Source organism: Mobula hypostoma, chromosome 2 (assembly GCF_963921235.1).
Source record: "Mobula hypostoma chromosome 2, sMobHyp1.1, whole genome shotgun sequence".
NCBI lineage: Eukaryota > Metazoa > Chordata > Chondrichthyes > Myliobatiformes > Myliobatidae > Mobula > Mobula hypostoma.
In genome coordinates this window covers 126,057,715-126,075,375 of record NC_086098.1, presented here as the reverse complement: position 1 = coordinate 126,075,375, position 17,661 = coordinate 126,057,715, and the positions used below count along the sequence as shown (strand labels likewise).

General features: G+C 44.7%; 1 protein-coding gene across 4 annotated transcripts in view; it reads right to left on the bottom strand.

Moving 5' to 3' along the window:
• The window catches only part of xdh (xanthine dehydrogenase), a 106,321-nt gene extending 105,377 nt beyond the window's left edge, over positions 1 to 944 (bottom strand). For 2 of the 4 annotated variants that reach the window (XM_063040627.1, XM_063040631.1), the window contains exon 1: positions 363 to 586. The gene's annotated coding sequence lies outside the window, so the exon portion shown is untranslated. Of the gene's footprint in view, positions 1 to 362; positions 606 to 925 lie in introns of those variants that run through there. The other 2 variants (XM_063040630.1, XM_063040629.1) reach the window with 2 other exon arrangements.
• Between the last annotated feature and the right edge of the window lie 16,717 nt (positions 945 to 17,661).

Here is a 17,661-nt window from a genome sequence, read left to right as displayed (position 1 = left end):
CTTAAGAGGAGTGGATGGGTAGGGTTTTCCGAGACAGAATGCAGGAGTTCTCATATATTTTTCCCATGACATTGAAGGGGGTCTGTTGGTGCATTGATTCTGTGCTATCTCCTAGAACAATTCTGTTGATGTCATTCCCCCTCAGAATTCTCTGTAGCCCCATGCTCTCTCTCTCCCGCTTCCATTAACACAACCCACCCTTTCCCTGACCTCTTACACTCACAACACCAGGGAGAATTTACAGTAACCATACAACCTACCAGTCAGCACAGCTTGGGCATGTCAGAGGAAGCCCTTAATGGCCACAGGGTAAACATTACAAACTATGCTCAGACAGCACCTGAGGTCTGGATCGTACACGCCTGCAATGTCTGCTGTACCACAACACCGACCCCTCAAACTCGAAGCTGCGTAGTTTCCCAGTTTCACCCATAAAATGCAATTTCTCATCTCTTTCCCTTGTGTCTTCTAACCTGTGGCTTGGTCCCGATTCACCGCTGTTGTTTGCCTTCTCTGATGCAATGTCACCCGTTCCCTAACTAACTGGCAAATGTAAGAGGGCGATGAGTATCAGGAAACAAACTCTTGTGGTTTGACTGTTCACATCAAAATGCCCTTTGGAGTTTTATATTTCAATCATTAACAGGAAAAGTGAAGGTTAAGTTTTGGTTTTGGACCAATGGCAGCTCAGTCAATGGCACTCCTTGATTTCATGTTCCATTATCAGTACTATAAGATCAATAATTACTGAAGATACAGGAGCTCAGGGCCCATCATCCACACTGATGTCACGTGCTGAACGGTAATGCAGCAGACTAACATGTGTGCACTATAGTGACACCATTCATTCAGCTACCCATGAAACATGACATTACATCCCTTTTCTCTGCAGTATCTTCTAACCTGTTGCTTGGTCCTGACTCACCACTGTTGCTTGTCTTCCCTGATGCAGTCCTACCTTGAGCTTGCTGTCGCACGCAGGGATCAGATGGCTCTCAGAAAACAATCATTTGTTTTTTTTAATAGTTCGCTCCAAAATACCCTTTGGAGTTTTAACTTTCAATCATTAACAGAGATTTATTGGAAGTTTTGCCTTGGGACCTGATGGCATCTCTGTCATTGACACTCCACAACATCTCATTTACTCCGTCCGTACTATTTAATCTGTAATTACTGGAAGACAAGGCTTCTCCCTCACACAGACGTCAGGTGCCAGCCAAAATTCACCTGAATCATCTCTCCACTGGTTAAAGTTTAGTTTTATTACAGGAGAGATGATTGTGAAGAAACAGCTTTGGGGAATAAGCAACTATGGTTTGAAAATAAATTTAGCGATCAGACCTTGATACAGATTATGACTGCACAATTTCCCAAAGTGCAACTCTAATGCTGTCGAAAATCAAAGCATGATACTGTAGATGTTGAAAAACTGAAAGAAACAGAAAATAATCAGAAGGTCAGTTGCCATCTGTGGGTAAATAATCTTGGACTGACAGTCAGTTTTAATGAATCAGTTCCTTTATTTTACACAGATGCTGCGTAATGACCTGCTGCATTTTTGTAACATTCAATTCTTTCATATTGAAAATTAAGCTGCTGCTTTAAGTCTAAAATAACAGATGTTTTTATCTTGGCAGTGAGATGCTTTCCCACGAAGCATACTTTCCCTGTCCGTTCTAAACAGAGAACCTGCAGAATAACTTTCGGTGCCAGGTCATTAACCTGAGTCACAGAGTCAAAAAATAATACAGCATGCAACCGGGTTTTTCAACAAACTTGTCCACGTCAACCAAGTTGCCACTTAAGTCCATAAGACCATAAGACAAAGGAGCAGAAGTAGGCCATTTGGCCCATCGAGTCTGCTCCGCCATTTTATCATGAGCTGATCCATTTCAGTCCCTTCAGTCAGTCAGTCCCGTTTGGCCCATATTCCTTTAAACTTTTCCTATCCATGCATTTCTATAAATGTTGTTATTAGATTCAAGGTTCAAGAATCAAGTACAAACGTACCTTTATTATCAAAGAATGTACCAATTATACAACCTTGTGATTCGCTTGCTCACAGGTAGTCACAGAGCAAAAAGGCTGCGGGTGAACGGCTAAGGATTTCCGGAGCGAAGGCAGTTTTACAACTCAGGGTAAAAGAGAGGCGAGACTGCGCAGACGCGTGACGTCAATGAGGCGAGGTAGGTCTACCTGTGTTAATTGGGGAAAAGAAGTAGTTTGTGTGTGAGGCCAGTTTTCTGTGATTGGTGTCAGATGTGGGAGGTCCTAGAGTCTCCCAGCCTCCCAGACGGCCAAAACTGCACCTGGTATGTCGAACTGCAGCTCCTAAGGGACCATGTTAGGGAACTGGAGTTGCAGTTTGATGACCTTAGTCTGGTCAGGGAGAGCGAGGAGGTGATAGAGAGGAGTTATAGGCAGGTGGTCACACTGGGGCCACGGGAGACAGACAAGAGAGGGAAGGGGAAGAGTCAGGTACTAGAGAGTACCCCTGTGGCTGTACCCCTTGACAATAAGTACTCCTGTTTGAGTACTGTTGGGGGGAGGGGGAACAGCCTACCTGGGGGAAGCAACAGTGGCCGTGCCTCTGGCACAGAGTCTGGCCCCATGGCTCAGAAGGGTAGGGAAAGGAAGAGGACGGCAGCAGTAATAGGGGACTCTATAGTTAGGGGGTCAGACAGGTGATTCTGTGGATGCAGGAAAGAAACTCGGATGATAGTTTGCCTCTCAGGTGCCAGGGTCCAGGATGTTTCAGATCGCGTCCATGATATCCTGCAGTAGGAGGGAGAACAGCCAGAGGTCGTGGTACATATTGGTACCAATGACATAGGTAGGAAAAGGGAAGAGTTCCTTAAAAAAGACTACAGGGAGTTAGGAAAGAAGTTGAGAAGCAGGACTGCAAAGGTAGTAATCGGGGTTACTGTCTCTGCCACATGACAGTGAGTATAAGAATAGAATGAGGCGGAGGATAAATGCTTGGCTGAGGGATTGGAGCAGGGGGCAGAGATTCAGATTTCTGGATCATTGGGACCTCTTTTGGGGCAGGTGTGACCTGTATAAAAAGGACGGGTTATACTTGAATCCCAGGGGGACCAATATCCTGGCAGGGAGGTTTGCTAAGGCTACTGGGGAGAGTTTAAACTAGAATTGTTGGGGGGTGGGAACCGAACTAAAGAGACTGCAGAAAAGGCAGTTGGCTCACAAATAGAGAAAGTTGGGAGACAGTGTGTGAGGGAGGATAGACAGGTGATAGAGAAAGGACGCGCTCAGATGGATGGAATGGTTATGTCACGTGCCAGGTTTTAGATGTTTCAGAAAGGACAGGGAGGGAGGCAAAAGAGGTGGGGGCATGGCACTGTTGATCAGAGATAGAGCCAGGGCTGCAGAAAAGGTGGACGTCATGGCGAGATTGCCTGTGGAGTCTCTATGGGTGGAGGTTAGGAACAGGAAGGGGTCAATAAATTTACTGGTGTTTTTTATAGGCCGCCCAATAGTAACAGGGATATCGAGGAGCAGACAGGGAAACAGATCCTGGAAAGGCGTAATAATAACAGAGTTGTCGTGATGGGAGATTTTAATTTCCCAAATATCGATTGGCATCTCCCTAGAGCAAGGGGTTTAGATGGGGTGGAGTTTTTTAGGTGTGTTCAGGAAGGTTTCTTGACACAATGTGTAGATAAGCCTACAAGAGGAGAGACTGTACTTGATCTGGTATAGGGAAATGAACCTAGTCAGGTGTCAGATCTCACAATGCAAGAGCATTTTGGAGATAGTGATCATAATTCTATCTCCTTTACAATAGCATTGGAGAGAGATAGGAGCAGTCAAGTTAGAAAAGCGTATAATTGGAGTAAGGGGAGTTATGAGGCTATCAGGCAGGAAATTGGAAGCTTAAATTGGGATCAGATGTTCTCAGGGAAAGGTATGGAAGAAATGTGGCAAATGTTCAGGGGATATTTGTGTGGAGTTCTGCATAGGTACGTTCCAGTGAGACAGGGAAGTTATGGTAGGGTACAAGAACTGTGGTGTACAAAGGCTGTAATAAATCTAGTCAAGAAGAAAACAAAAGCTAACAAAAGGTTCAGAGAGTTAGGTAATGGTCGGGATCTAGAAGATTATAAGGCTAACAGGAAGGAGTTTACAAAGGAAATACTTGCCCTTTAGCAAGTATCACAGTTTGTAAACGCTTTTTGTAGCCAGCTAAGCCCAAAACATGATTGATCCACCCCCGTGCTTAACAGTTGGAGAGGTGTTCTTTTCATGAAATTCTGCACCCTTTTTTCTCCAAACTTACCTTTGCTCATTGCGGCCAAAATTCAGTGTCAGAAATTTGCAAAGGAACATCTAAACAAGCCTGATGCATTTTGGAAACAAGTCCTGTGGAATGATGAAGTTAAAATAGAACTTTTTGGCCGCAATGAGCAAAGGTATGTTCGGAGAAAAAAGGGTGCAGAATTTCATGAAAAGAACACCTCTCCAACTGTTAAGCACAGGGGTGGATCGATCATGCTTTGGGCTTGCGTTGCAGCCAGTGGCACGGGGAACATTTACCGGTAGAGGGAAGAATGAATTGAGTTAAGTACCAGCAAATCCTGGAAGCAAACATCACATTGTCTGTAAAAAAGCCGAAGGTGAAAAGAGGATGGCTTCTACAACAGCATAATGATCCTAAGCACACCTCAAAATCCACAATGGACTACCTCAAGAGGCACAAGCTGAAGGTTTTGTCATGGCCTTCACAGTCCCCTGACCTAAACATTATCGAGAATCTGTGGATAGACCTCAAAAGAGCAGTGCATGCAAGACGGCCCAAGAATGTCACAGAACTGGAAGCCTTTTGCAAAGTTGATTCGGCGAAAATCCCCCAAACAGTAATTGAAAGACTCTTAGCTGGCTACAAAAAGCATTTACAAGCTGTGATACTTGACAAAGGGGGTGTTACTAAGTACTGCCATGCAGGGTGCCCAAACTTTTGCTTCCAGCCCTTTTCCTTTTTTGTTATTTTGAAACTGTAAAAGATGGAATAAAAAAGTTTTCTTGCTTAAAATATTAAAGAAATGTGTTATCTTTAACCTTATGCCTTTTGGAAATCAGTTCATCTTTTACTCACTTAGCTATTCACAGTAACAGAAATTTTGACCAGGGGTGCCCAAACTTTTGCATGCCATTGTATAAGGCTAGCAGGAAGAAGCTTAAGAATGAAATTAGGAGAGCCAGAAGGGCCATGAGAAGGCCTTGGTGAGTAGGATTAAAGGAAACCCCAAGGCATTCTACAAGTATGTGAAGAGCAAGAGGATAAGGCGTGAGAGAATAGGACCAATCAAGTGTGACAGTGAAAAGTGTCTATGGAACCGGAGGAAATAGCAGGGGTACTTAATGAATAGTTTACTTCAGTATTCAATATGGAAAAGGATCTTGGTGATTGTAGTGATGACTTGCAGCAGACTGAAAAGCTTGAGCATATAGATATTAAGAAAGAGGATGTGCTGGAGCTTTTGGAAAGCATCAAGTTGGATAAGTCGCCAGGACCGGATGAGGTGTACCCCAGGCAACTGTGGGAGCCAAGGGAGGAGATTGCTGAGCCTCTGGCAATGACCTTTGCATCATCAATGGGGATGGGAGAGGTTCCAGAGGATTGGAGGGTTGCAGGTGTTGTTACCTTATTCAAGAAAGGGAGTAGAGATAGCCCAGGAAATTATAGACCAGTGAGTCTTACTTCAGTGGTTGGTAAGTTGATGGAGAAGATCCTGAGAGGCAGGATTTATGAACATTTGAAGAGGTATAATATGATTAGGAATAGTCAGCATGGCTTTGCCAGGGGCAGGTCATGCCTTACGAGCTGATTGGATTTTTTGAGGATGTAACTAAACACATTGATGAAGGAAGAGCAGTAGATGCAGTGTACTGTATATGGATTTCAGCGAGGCATTTGATAAGCTACCCCATGCAAGGCTTATTGAGAAAGTAAGGAGGCATGGGATCCAAGAGGACATTGCTTTGTGGATCCAGAACTGGTTTGTCCACAGAAGGCAAAGAGTGGTTGTAGACGGGTCATATTCTGCGTGAAGGTCGATGACCAGTGGTGTGCCTCAGGGATCTGTTCTGGGACCCTTACTCTTCATGATTTTTATAAATGACCTGGATGAGGAAGTGGGGGGATGGGTTAGTAAGTTTGCTGATGACACAAAGGTTGGAGGTGTTGTGGATAGTGTGGAGGGCTGTCAGAGGTTACAGTGGGACCAAACTTTTGCTTCGGGCCCTTTTCCTTTGCTGTTATTTTGAAACTGTAAAAGATGAAATTAAAAAGTTTTGTTGCTTAAAATATTAAAGAAATGTGTCATCTTTAACTTTATGCCTTTTGGAAATCAGTTCATCTTTTACTTACTTAGCTATTCACAGTAACGGAAATTTTGACTGGGCTGCCCAAACTTCTGCATACCACTTTAATCTTCTAGATCTCTATTATTACCTAGTTTTCCAAACATTTCGTAAGCTTTTCTTTTCTTCTTGACTAGATTTTCAACAGCATTTGTACACCATGGTTCGCGTACTCTATCATCCTTTCCCTGTCTCTTTGGAACATACCTATGCAGAACACCACGCAAATATCCCCTAAACATTTGCCACATTTCTGCCATACATTTCCCTGAGAACATCTGTTCCCAATTTATGCTTCCAAGTTCCTGCCTGATAGCTTCATATTTCCCCTTACCCCAAATAAATGCTTTCCTAATTTGTTTGTTCCTTTCCCTCTCCAATGCTATGGCAAGGGAGATAGAATTGTGATCACTATCTCCAAAATGCTCTCCCACTGAGAGACCTGACATCTTACCAGGTTCATTTCCCAATACCAGATCATGTACAGCCTCTCCTCTTGTAGGCTTATCTACATATTGTGTCAGGAAACCTTCCTTAACTCACCTAACAAATCCCACCTCATCTAAACCCCTTGCTCTAGGGAGATGTCAATCAATAGTTGGGAAATTAAAATCTCTCACCAAGACAACCCTGTTATTGTTACACCTTTCCAGAATCTGTCTCCCTATCTGTTCCTCAATGTCTCTGTTACTATTGGATGGTCTATAAAAACACCCAGTAGAGTTATTGACCCCTTCCTGTTTCTAACTTCCACCCTCAGATATTCAGTAGTCAATCCCTCCATGTCTTCCTCCTTTACTGCAGCTGTGGCACTATCTCTGATCAGCAATACGCCCCATCTCTTTTGCTTTCCTCCCTGTCCTTTCTGAAACATCGAAAGCCTGGCACTCTGAGTAACCATTCCTGCCTCTGAGCCATCCAAGTCTCTGTAATGGCCACAACATCATAGCTCCAAGTACTGATCCACGCTCTAAGCTCATCCACTTTGTTCATGATGGCTTCTTGACAAAGCCATGCTGTCTAGTCCTAATCATGTTCTGCCTCTACAAATGTTCATAAATCCTGCCTGTCCTGAATATTTGGAGAGGCCAGGCAGCATCTATGGAAAACAGTACAGCTGATGTTTTAGGCCGAGACCCTTTGGCAGAACTGGATAAAAAAAAGATGAGGAGCCAGAGTTAGAAGGTGAGGAGGGAAGGAAGAAACACAGGCAGATTGGTGAAACCGGGAGGGGGAGGGATGAGGTAAAGTGCTGGGAAGTTGATTGGTGAAAGAGACACAGGGCTAGAGAAGGGATAGGAGAAGGGCATGGAGGAGCACCGGAGAATACAAGCAAGGAGATAAAGTGATAGAGGGAAAAGGGGATGGGCAATGGTGCGGGGGAGGGGAGGGGCACTACCAGAAGTTTGGGATATCAATGTTCATGCCATCAGGTTGGAGGCTACCCAGACGGAATATAAGGTGCTGCTCCTCCAACCTGAGCAGGGCCTCGTCGCGACAGTAGAGAGGCAAAATGGGAATGGGAAGTGGAATTAAAATGGGTGGCCACTGGGAGATCCCGCTTTTTCTGGCAGACAGACCATAGGTGCTCGGTGAAGCAGTCTCCCAATCTATGTCATGTCTCACTGATACACAGGTGGCCACACTGGGAGCACTGGATACAGTAGATGACCCCAACAGACTCACAAGTGAAGTGTCGCCTCACCTGGAAGGATTGTTTGGGGCCCTAGATGGTAGTGAGGGAGGAGGTGTAGGGGCAGGTGTAGCACTTGTTCCGCTTCCAAGGATAAGTGCCAAGAGCGAATCAGTGGGGAGGGACAAATAGACAAGGGAGCAATCCCTGCAGAAAGCAAAAAGTGGGGTGCGAGGGAAAGATGAGCTTGGTGGTGGGATCCCGTTGGAGAAGGCAGAAGTTATGGAGAATTATGTGCTGAATGTAGAGGCTGCTGGGGTGGTAGGTGAGGACAAGAGGAACCCTATCCCTGGTTGGATGGTGGAAGGATAAGGTGAGGCAGACTTGCAAGAAATGGAAGAGATGCAGTTGAGGGTATCTCCCTCATTGCAGAATAAAAAGCCTAATACTGAGAGTAGAAGCGGCAGAGATGGAGGAATTGAGAGAAGGGAATGGTATGACAGGGTGGGAAGAGATGTAGTCCAGGTAATTGTGAGAGTCAGTGGGTTTATAGTAGACATCGGTAGATAAGCTGTCTCCAGAGATAGAGACAGGGGGATTGAGAAATGGGAGGGAGGTGTCGGAAACAGACCAGGTGAATTTGAGGGCAGAGTGGAAGTTGGAGGCAAAGTTGATGAAGTTGATGAGTTCTGCGTGGGTGCAGGAAGCAGCACCAATGCAATCTTCCAAGTAGCAGAGGAAAAGTGGGGGTTTGACACCAGCGAGGGCTTGTAACACACACGGTTCCACGTGGTTGACAAACAGGCAGGCATAGCTGGGACCCACGCGAGTACCCATGGCTAAACCTTTTGTTTGAAGGAAGTGAGAGGAGCCAACGGAGAAATTATTGAGAGTGAGAATGCCACGTACCTTCCACACCACCACCTCCCCCCCCCCCACCCCCCGCCACCCATCAAGTATACTTGTGTGGCCACTTTTAATGAGATACTAACTTGGAAGACAGTATGCAAGGTTCCATTCAACGCAGCTCTGACCAGGAGTTGTGGAGCAGCTACAACATCAGGTATGAGAGCACTAGTGGTCAAGAGAGCAGGGTGAACACAGCTGCAGATCAGTAACCCAGCTCCTCCTGGTTCTGGTGTGCAGTTAAGGATTGTTCCACACAAGTAATCCTAGTCACTGAGTGATATAGGGCTTCTAAGTTCAGCACAAACCACATCACACAAACATTTATCGTTATGTGCAAGAGTACAAGTCAAAGCTTACTTGCAGCAGCGCCACAGGCAAATATCATCATAGAAGCACGAGAAAAACATAAGTATAAATTAGACACAATTTTTGCAAGAAAGAATACCACTTGAACAAAAAACAAGCAAAGTCCATTTTAATGCAAAGGGATCAAAATGGTCATGGTGTTGTTAAACAGTAATGGGTAGGATTGTGCCGGTTGGACTGGTGCTGGAGTGTGACTGAGGCAGGTAGGATGATCTCGGGGGTAGTGCTGGAGGAGATTCAACTCCTGAACTTGACCATCAGGTCTGATATTGCTGCTCCCTGTCAGGATGAGAGTGGGGTCTGCAGGGAAGACGTGCATCTGGATCATGGCACTGTTGTTCACTGAGCCATTCAAGTGGGGGGAGAGATGACAAGTGCAGTTGTAATTGGGGATAAAATAGTCAGGGGAGTAGTCACAGTTCTCCGCCTCAAAGACCGGAAGTCCTGAAGGCTGTGGTGCCTGCCTCGTGCCCAGGTTTGGAATATCTCATCTGACCTGCAGAGGAATTTGGAGTGGGGGGAGGAAAGATCCAGTTGGCATGGTCCATGTGGGTACCAACAGTGTAGAAAGGACAAGGCCCTGTTAAGGGAATTTGATCAGCTAGGGACTAAATTAAAACATAGAGCTAATAAGGTAATAATCTCTTGTCACCTGAGCCACAGGAAAATTGGCACAGGGTTAATAAACTCCGAGAATAATGCTCAATAATTAGTGTGGGAAAAGTGGGTTTGAATTCATGGGACATTGGCACCAGTATTGGGGATGGACGGAGCTGTTCAAATGAGGTGGGTTCCACATGAACCTGAGACCAGGGACCTGGTGAATAACACAACCAGGGCTGTGGATAGAGCTTGAAACTAAATAGTACGGGGTGAGGGGAGGAGAAATAGGTTTACAGCTCAGAAAATTATGGATAAAGGAAAAGGAAGCACCCAGAGAAAACCCACACATTCCATGTGGAGACATACAAGGAGAAGGGTAGTGCAGGTGAGGTTACTGAAGTCTCCAGAATAAAGAATAAGACCAAAAGCTTAGAAAGGGATAAGATCAGGCAAGATGGATTGAAATTGTAAAAAGGAGTCATGAATACAGGGCTGCAAATACTATATTTAAGTGAGTGCAGCAGACAAAATATGTTAGATGATCTTGTAGTGCAGTTCAAAATTCCTCTGTTAGGAGTTTGTATGTCCTCCCTGTGGATTTTGTGGGTTTTCTCTGGGTGTTCTGGCTTCCTCACACAGTCCAAAGACACACCAGTTAGTAGGTTCATTCTGGTCATCGTAAGCGTCCTGCGATTAGGCTGAAGTTAAATCGGGGGATGCTGGCGGTTTGGCTCAATGGGTCGGAAAAGCCTATTCCACACTGTATCTCTAAATAAATTTTTAAATATACAAACTTCGTAAATAAATTGGCATGACACACACAATGCTGGAGGAACTCAGCAGGCCAGGCAGCATCTATGGAAAAATACCGTCGACGTTTTGGGCTGAGACCCTTTTCAATCCTGCCTGGCCTGCTGAGTTCCTCCAGCGTCTTGTGTGTGTTGCTTTGGATTTCCAGCACCTGCAGATTTTCTCTTGTTTGTGAATAAATTGGCATGTATAACATCGTGGGCATCATTGAATTGTGGTTTAAAGATCACATCTGGGAGCTTAACATCCAAGTATACACATCGTAATGAAAGGACAGGCAGGTGGACAGGCTCTGTAACTGCAAGGGTAAAAAGCGAGGAGCAGCACGGTAGCATAGTGACGAGAGCAACACCTTACAGCACAGGTGACCCAGGTTCAATTCCCGACGCTGTCTGTAAGGAGTTTGTATGTTCTGCATGTGACCGCGTGTGTTTCCTTCTGGGTGTCCAGTTTCTTCCCACAGTCCAAACACGGACCAGTTGGCAGGTTAATTGGTCATTGTAAATTGCCCTCTGTGATTAGGCTAGGATTAAATTGGGGGATTGCTGGGCAACGCGGCTCGAAGGGATGGAAAGACTTATTTCATGTTGCATAAAGACACTGATGGGAGTTCTATAGAGGCCTCTGAACAGCAGACAGGATATGGGGTACAAATTACAACAGGAGATAGAAAAGGGCAATGGCTAGAGTTTCATGCATGCATTCAGATGCATGATGGGTTCATCCCAAAGCAGAGGTACCTGTATTTAAAAGGGAGGGTGGCTGACAAGGAAAGTGAAAGACAGCACCACAGAGCGCAGCAGTTAGTGACACACTATCACAACTCACGGTGTCAGAGCTCAGAGCTCAATTCTGGCACGTATGTAAGGGGTTTGTATATTTACCTTGTGACCAAGTGGGTTTCCTCTGGGTGCTCCCATTTGCTCTCACAGTCCAAAGATGGTTAATAGGTTAATTGGTGATTGTAAATCGACCTGAGATTAGGCTAGTGTTAAGTAAGTGGGTTGCCAGGCAGTGTGGCTCATTGGTCAGAAGAGGCAGTTCTGCTCTGTATCTAGGTATGTAGGTTGGTATCTAGATGTAGATAGGTATGTAGGTAGATAGATAGATAGATAGATAGATAGAAGCAAAAGAGAGAGTATACAATATACCAAAAATTAGTGGAATGCTAGCAGATTCGACTTCTAAAAATCAACAGGAGGCAACTAAAAAACGATAAGGAGAGAAATGATTAAATATGAAGGTAAGCTAGCCAATAATATAAAAGAGGATATCAAAAGATTTTTCAGCTATATAAAGAGCAGAAAAAAAGAGTTATTGTAATGGTGGATATTGGACCAGTGGAAAATGATGCTGGATGGGGAACAAAGAAATGACGGATGAATTGAATAAGTATTTTGCATCAGTCTTCACTGAAGCCAAATAGCACCAGTAAATTCAAGAGTGTCAGGGACAGGAGGGGCAGAAGTGAGTACAGTTGATATTTCTAAGGAGAGCGTGGTTGGGAAGCCGAAAGGTCTGAAGGCAGATGTCATCTGGACCAGATAGACTACACCCCAGAGTTTGGAAAGAGGTAGCTGAAGGGACTAGTAGTGATCTTTGAAGAATCACTAAATGTCTGAAGGGGAAAACAAAAGACAGGAAATTATAAGCCAGTTAGTCTGACTTCAATGGTTGGCCACATGTTAGTCTATTATTAAGGATAAAGTTTAATTGTACTTGGAGGCACATGATAAGATAGACCAAAGTTAGCATGGCTCTTTACCTTCTGCCTGTCAGAAGACTGGCTGACTGGCAGCAGGTAAAGAGTGGAAATAAAAGAGGTCTTTTCTGGTTGCCAGTGATTAACAACATTCTGCAGTGGTTGCGGTTGGGTTGGCTGCTTTTCATATTATATGTTAATGATCTAGATGATGGAATAGGTGGCCAAGTTTATGGATGGTACAAAGATGGGTGGAGAGCAGATAGAGTTTAGGAGACTTGGACAGATTAGGAGAATCGGTAAAGAAGTGGCAGATGGAATAGAATGTAGGGTATGTATGATCATGCACTTCGGTAGAAGGAATACAAACATAGATTATTTTCTAATGAGGGAGCAAATTCAGAAATTGGAGCTGCAATGGGACTTGGGAGTCCAGGCTGGATGAACTGGTAGTAAAGAAGGCAAATGCAATGTTACCATTTGTTTCGAGAGGACTAGAATATAAAAGTAAGAATGCAATACTGAGGCATTATAACCCGTTGGTCAGACCACACTTGGACTGTTGTGAGCAGTTTTGTGCCTGATATACAAGAAAGGATATGCTAGCATTGGGTAGGAGGTTTACAAGAATGATCCTGGGACTGAAACAGATAACGTATCAGGAGGGTTTGATGGCTCTGGACCACTACTTGCTGGAATTCAGAGGAAAGAGGGGATTCTCCTACTGAACATTGAATGGCCTTGATAGGGTGGACTTTGAGATAACGTTTCTTTTAGTGGAGTAGTCTAGGATCAGAGGGTACTGCATCAGAATAGAAGGAAGAAGGACATCCCTTTGGAACAGAGATGAGGAGGAATTATTTGAGTGGCTGGGAACGGATCATATAAAATCCTACCTTACAGCAACATTGGGCCTTTTCAGTTCACATAGTGCTCAAACCATGGTCTTGGGTCTCCTCTCCATCCAGTCTCTTGAAACGATGCCCCATAAGACCATAAGATATAGGAGCAGAAGTAGGCCATTCAACCCATCGAGTCTGCTCTGCCATTCAATCATGGGCTGATCCAATTCTTCCAGTCATTCCCACTCTTTGATGCCCTGGCTAATCAAGAACCTATCTATCTTTGCCTTAAATACACCCAATAATTTGGCCTACACAGCCACTCGTGGCAACAAATTCCAAGATTTACCACCCTCTGACTAAAGTAATTTCTCCGCATCTCCGTTCTAAAAGGACGTCTTTCAATCCTGAAGTCGTGCCCTCTTGTCCTAGAATCCCCTACCATGGGAAATAACCTTGCCATATCTAATCTGTTCAGACCTTTTAACTTTCGGAATGTTTCTATGAGATCCCCCCTCACTCTCCTGAACTCCAGGGAATACAGCCCAGGAGCTGCCAGATGTTCTGCATACGGTAACTCTTTCATTCCTGGAATCATTCTCGTGTATCTTCTCTGAACTCTCTCCAATGTCAGTATAGCCTTTCTAAAATAAGGAGCCAAAACTGCACACAATACTCCAAATATAGTCTCACAAGTGCCTTATAGAGCATAGGGTGTATGAGGTGTCAGGGAGGGGTAGCACGTCTGGTGGGGGAACATGTCACGTCCTTTTCAAGACGGTTAGTCCACCTTTGGTCCCCGCCTGGCACTCAGCTCTCACCTGTGGCTCCCCGTAGCTGTTTGCATGTGACAGTGGCCACACCCCGGGCAACGGCTTCGACAAGCCGGCTAAACCAGGTGAGGATAGCCGACAGGTCTCAAACCCTCGGTGAGATAGGGAGTTGTCTATCCCAGCATGGTGAAGACAGACTCTGGCAAATTGAGCGGACGAGAGCAATGAAAGGTCCAATGGTCAAGATGGCTGTCTCTGCAAGCGTAGTGGAACTGTAGAGCAAGACTAGACACAGAAGACGTCCTGGTCATCTATTGCGCCTAGTCCCATCTCCAGCCGTCTCAACTCTGTCTTGCCACTGGATCCAGATGGGAATTAGGAAGAGAGTGTGAGGCTGACACTGCGCAACTCTCCCTCACTTGAATCCAAATCACGCGCTAGTCTCGACACCATCATAATGGTGTCGATGTCCTCATCAACGTCGACGATGGACGAACACCATACAGCCTCAACATCACATCCCTGTTCTTATATTCTATACCTCTAGAAATTAATGCCAACATTGCATTTGCCTTCTTCACCACCGACCCAACCTGGAAGTTAACCTTTAGGGTATCCTGCACAAGGACTCCCAAGTCCCTTTGCATCTCTGCATTTTGAATTCTCTCCCCATCTAAATAATAGTCTGCCCGTTTATTTCTTCCACCAAAGTGCATGGCCATATACTTTGCAACATTGTATTTCATTTGCCACTTCTTTGCCCATTCCCCAACAATTTCTCAGTCTCTCTGCAGGCTCTCTGTTTTCTCAACACTACCTGCTCCTCCATCTATGTTTATATCATCAGCAAAATTAGCCACAAATCCATTAATCCCATAGTCCAAATCATTGACATTAATCCCATAGTCCAAGTCATTGACATTCATCCCGTAGTCCAAATCATTGACATTAATCCCATAGTCCAAGTCATTGACATTCATCCCGTAGTCCAAATCATTGACATTAATCCCATAGTCCAAGTCATTGACATTCATCCCGTAGTCCAAATCATTGACATTAATCCCATAGTCCAAGTCATTGACATTCATCCCGTAGTCCAAATCATTGACATTAATCCCATAGTCCAAGTCATTGACATTCATCCCGTAGTCCAAATCATTGACATAATATGCCAGGATGTTGTTCAGCCACTTCAGCTCAATGTTCTTTTTTAAACATGATCATTCTTCAGAGGCTGTTGGGTAGACTGTCTTCATTGGGACTCAAGACCCCCTTCCCCCTGTAACTGGATCTTGGATTTCTTGGTGGAAAGACCCCAATCAGTCCAAGTTGGCAGCGACATCTCAAGCTCATCACACTGAGCACTGCTGCCCCCCAGGGACTAGGTGAAAGTAAGAATTCGGCACGGACTAGAAGGGCCGAGATGGCCTGTTTCCGTGCTGTAATTGTTATATGGTTATATGGTTGTGTGCTCAGCCTGGTGCTATTCACACTGCTGGCTTACGACTGCATGGCCAGATTCAGCTCAAACTGCATCATCAAGTTTGCCAATGAGGTCAACAGTGGTTGGCCTAACCAGCCACAATGATGAGTTGGCATACAGACAGAAGGTGGAGACGCTTGTCTAATGGTGTGGGAACAACAGCCTGAGTCTCAACATGGACAAGATCAAAGGGATGATTGAGGGCTTCAGGAAGGTACATTTCGATCACTCTCCATTGAACATCAATGGCCTATTACACATTGCATCTCAATAAAATAAAATCTGCCAATTTTGAATGACAGAGCAGACTCGATGGGCCAAATGGTCTAATGCTGCTCCCACGTCTCATGGCCTTATGTTTCAAGAAACAAATAGTTGAAGGGAAATAGCAGTTCTTGAACGTTGTGATGTAGGACTTTATTCTTCTGTACCTCCAGCCCGACGGTAGCTATGGGAAGATAGCATGTTCTGGATAGTGGAACCTTTCAAGATGGGTGTTGCCTTGTTGAGGCAGCACCTCCTGAAGATAATACTGATGCTGTTATCAGTATGGGATGTGTCAGTGATGAGTTAAGCAGAGGCCACAGCTCTCTGAAACGTCTTATGTTCTTATACATTTGTTAGACATCAATGATGGGTGAAACATTCATTTGTACTAACATAGGTTATGTGGTGCTAATGTTGGTTATTTATCGCTCAATAGTCCAATCACACTGAGAGAAGTTGGTGCCCAGCTACTCTTCCCTTTTTTTTCTGGGAATCCTGTTGAACTTAAGGATTCTGAGGAAAGGGGAGAGAAGGTTTTCAGTGTTCTGAAGGAAAATGAAGTGAACCACAGAGATCAACTGTGCTCCATATATTACAGCACATAAGCAAGTCCACCTTCTCCAACACCAATGACAGGAAAGGTTCTTTCTGTGATTGAGTAATTGTATTCACTATATGCCAGCTAATTATCTCCACTCTCCACAATCATTCCATATTACAGGGGTTCCCAACCCGGAGTCCACGGATCCCTTGCCTAATGGTATAGATTGGGAACCCCTGCCCTATAAGCCCAACACCATCTTACCCTTCAACCAATGATTTCAATTCACTTTTGAAGGTTATTATTAAGCCTATTTTGTTTGAAGTCCTCATATGCTCCGCATAAAAACATTCTTAGCTCATCTCTGGTTCTTTCAGTAAATGGTGTGTGCCCCTGATCCAGTTTAGCTACCTCACTGCATTAAATCCAGATAGTTGGGCAGGAGCAGGAACAGTTCACTAGGGGAAGTTACTGAGGGATGACAGCCGCTGAAGTCTTCCCCAAACATATTCCACCTCCCACCCATGAAGTTAAACAGGGCATCTTGTCAACACTCACTGCACAGATTACAATGTCCCACTGAGCTAATTGAGGAAGGCGTTCTCTGGTCAACACTGATTCTTCAATCAACACCAAAGAACAGAACAACCTGATCACTTGTTTCATTGCTGTTTGTAGGTTCCTGCTGCGCAAAACTAGGCTGTTGTCGTTTGGCACATTATAACAATGACTGCCGTTCCTAAAGTACTCCTTCACTCTTGAAGGTGTTTGACACAATATAATTGCAATTCCTTTCAGTTTGCCCTTAACTAATGCTAACCCTCTGTTTCCACGTTAATCGAGCCAATGATCTGCACACATGGGCAGGCTTGGAGCTACTTGCAGAGTTCAGGAAGTTGGTGGGAAGTGGGGCAGGGGTGCACACAATCAATGATGCTGAGGTGGAGAGGGCTGGGAACTTCAAGTATTTTTGGCAAAAACATCTCATGTATCGCTTTTCTTTAGGGATACAGCACAGTAGAAGGCCCTTCTAGACCAATGAGCCCATACCGTCCAATGACATCATGTGACCAGTTAACTTACTAATGATCATGTCTTTGGAAAGTGGAAGGAAATAGGAGGGGATGTAAAAACCCTTTACAGACAGGAGCAGAAAGGAACCTGGATCACTGGTGCTAACATCATTACGATGACCAGTACATCACCAGCTTGTATTGGTCCAACCACATTGATGCGAGGACAAGAAAAAACACCAGCACTTCGATTTCCTTAGGAGGCTAAGGAAAGAGAACATGTCACTGTTGAATCCCACTAATTTTTACAGATGTGCCATAGAAAACATGCTATACAG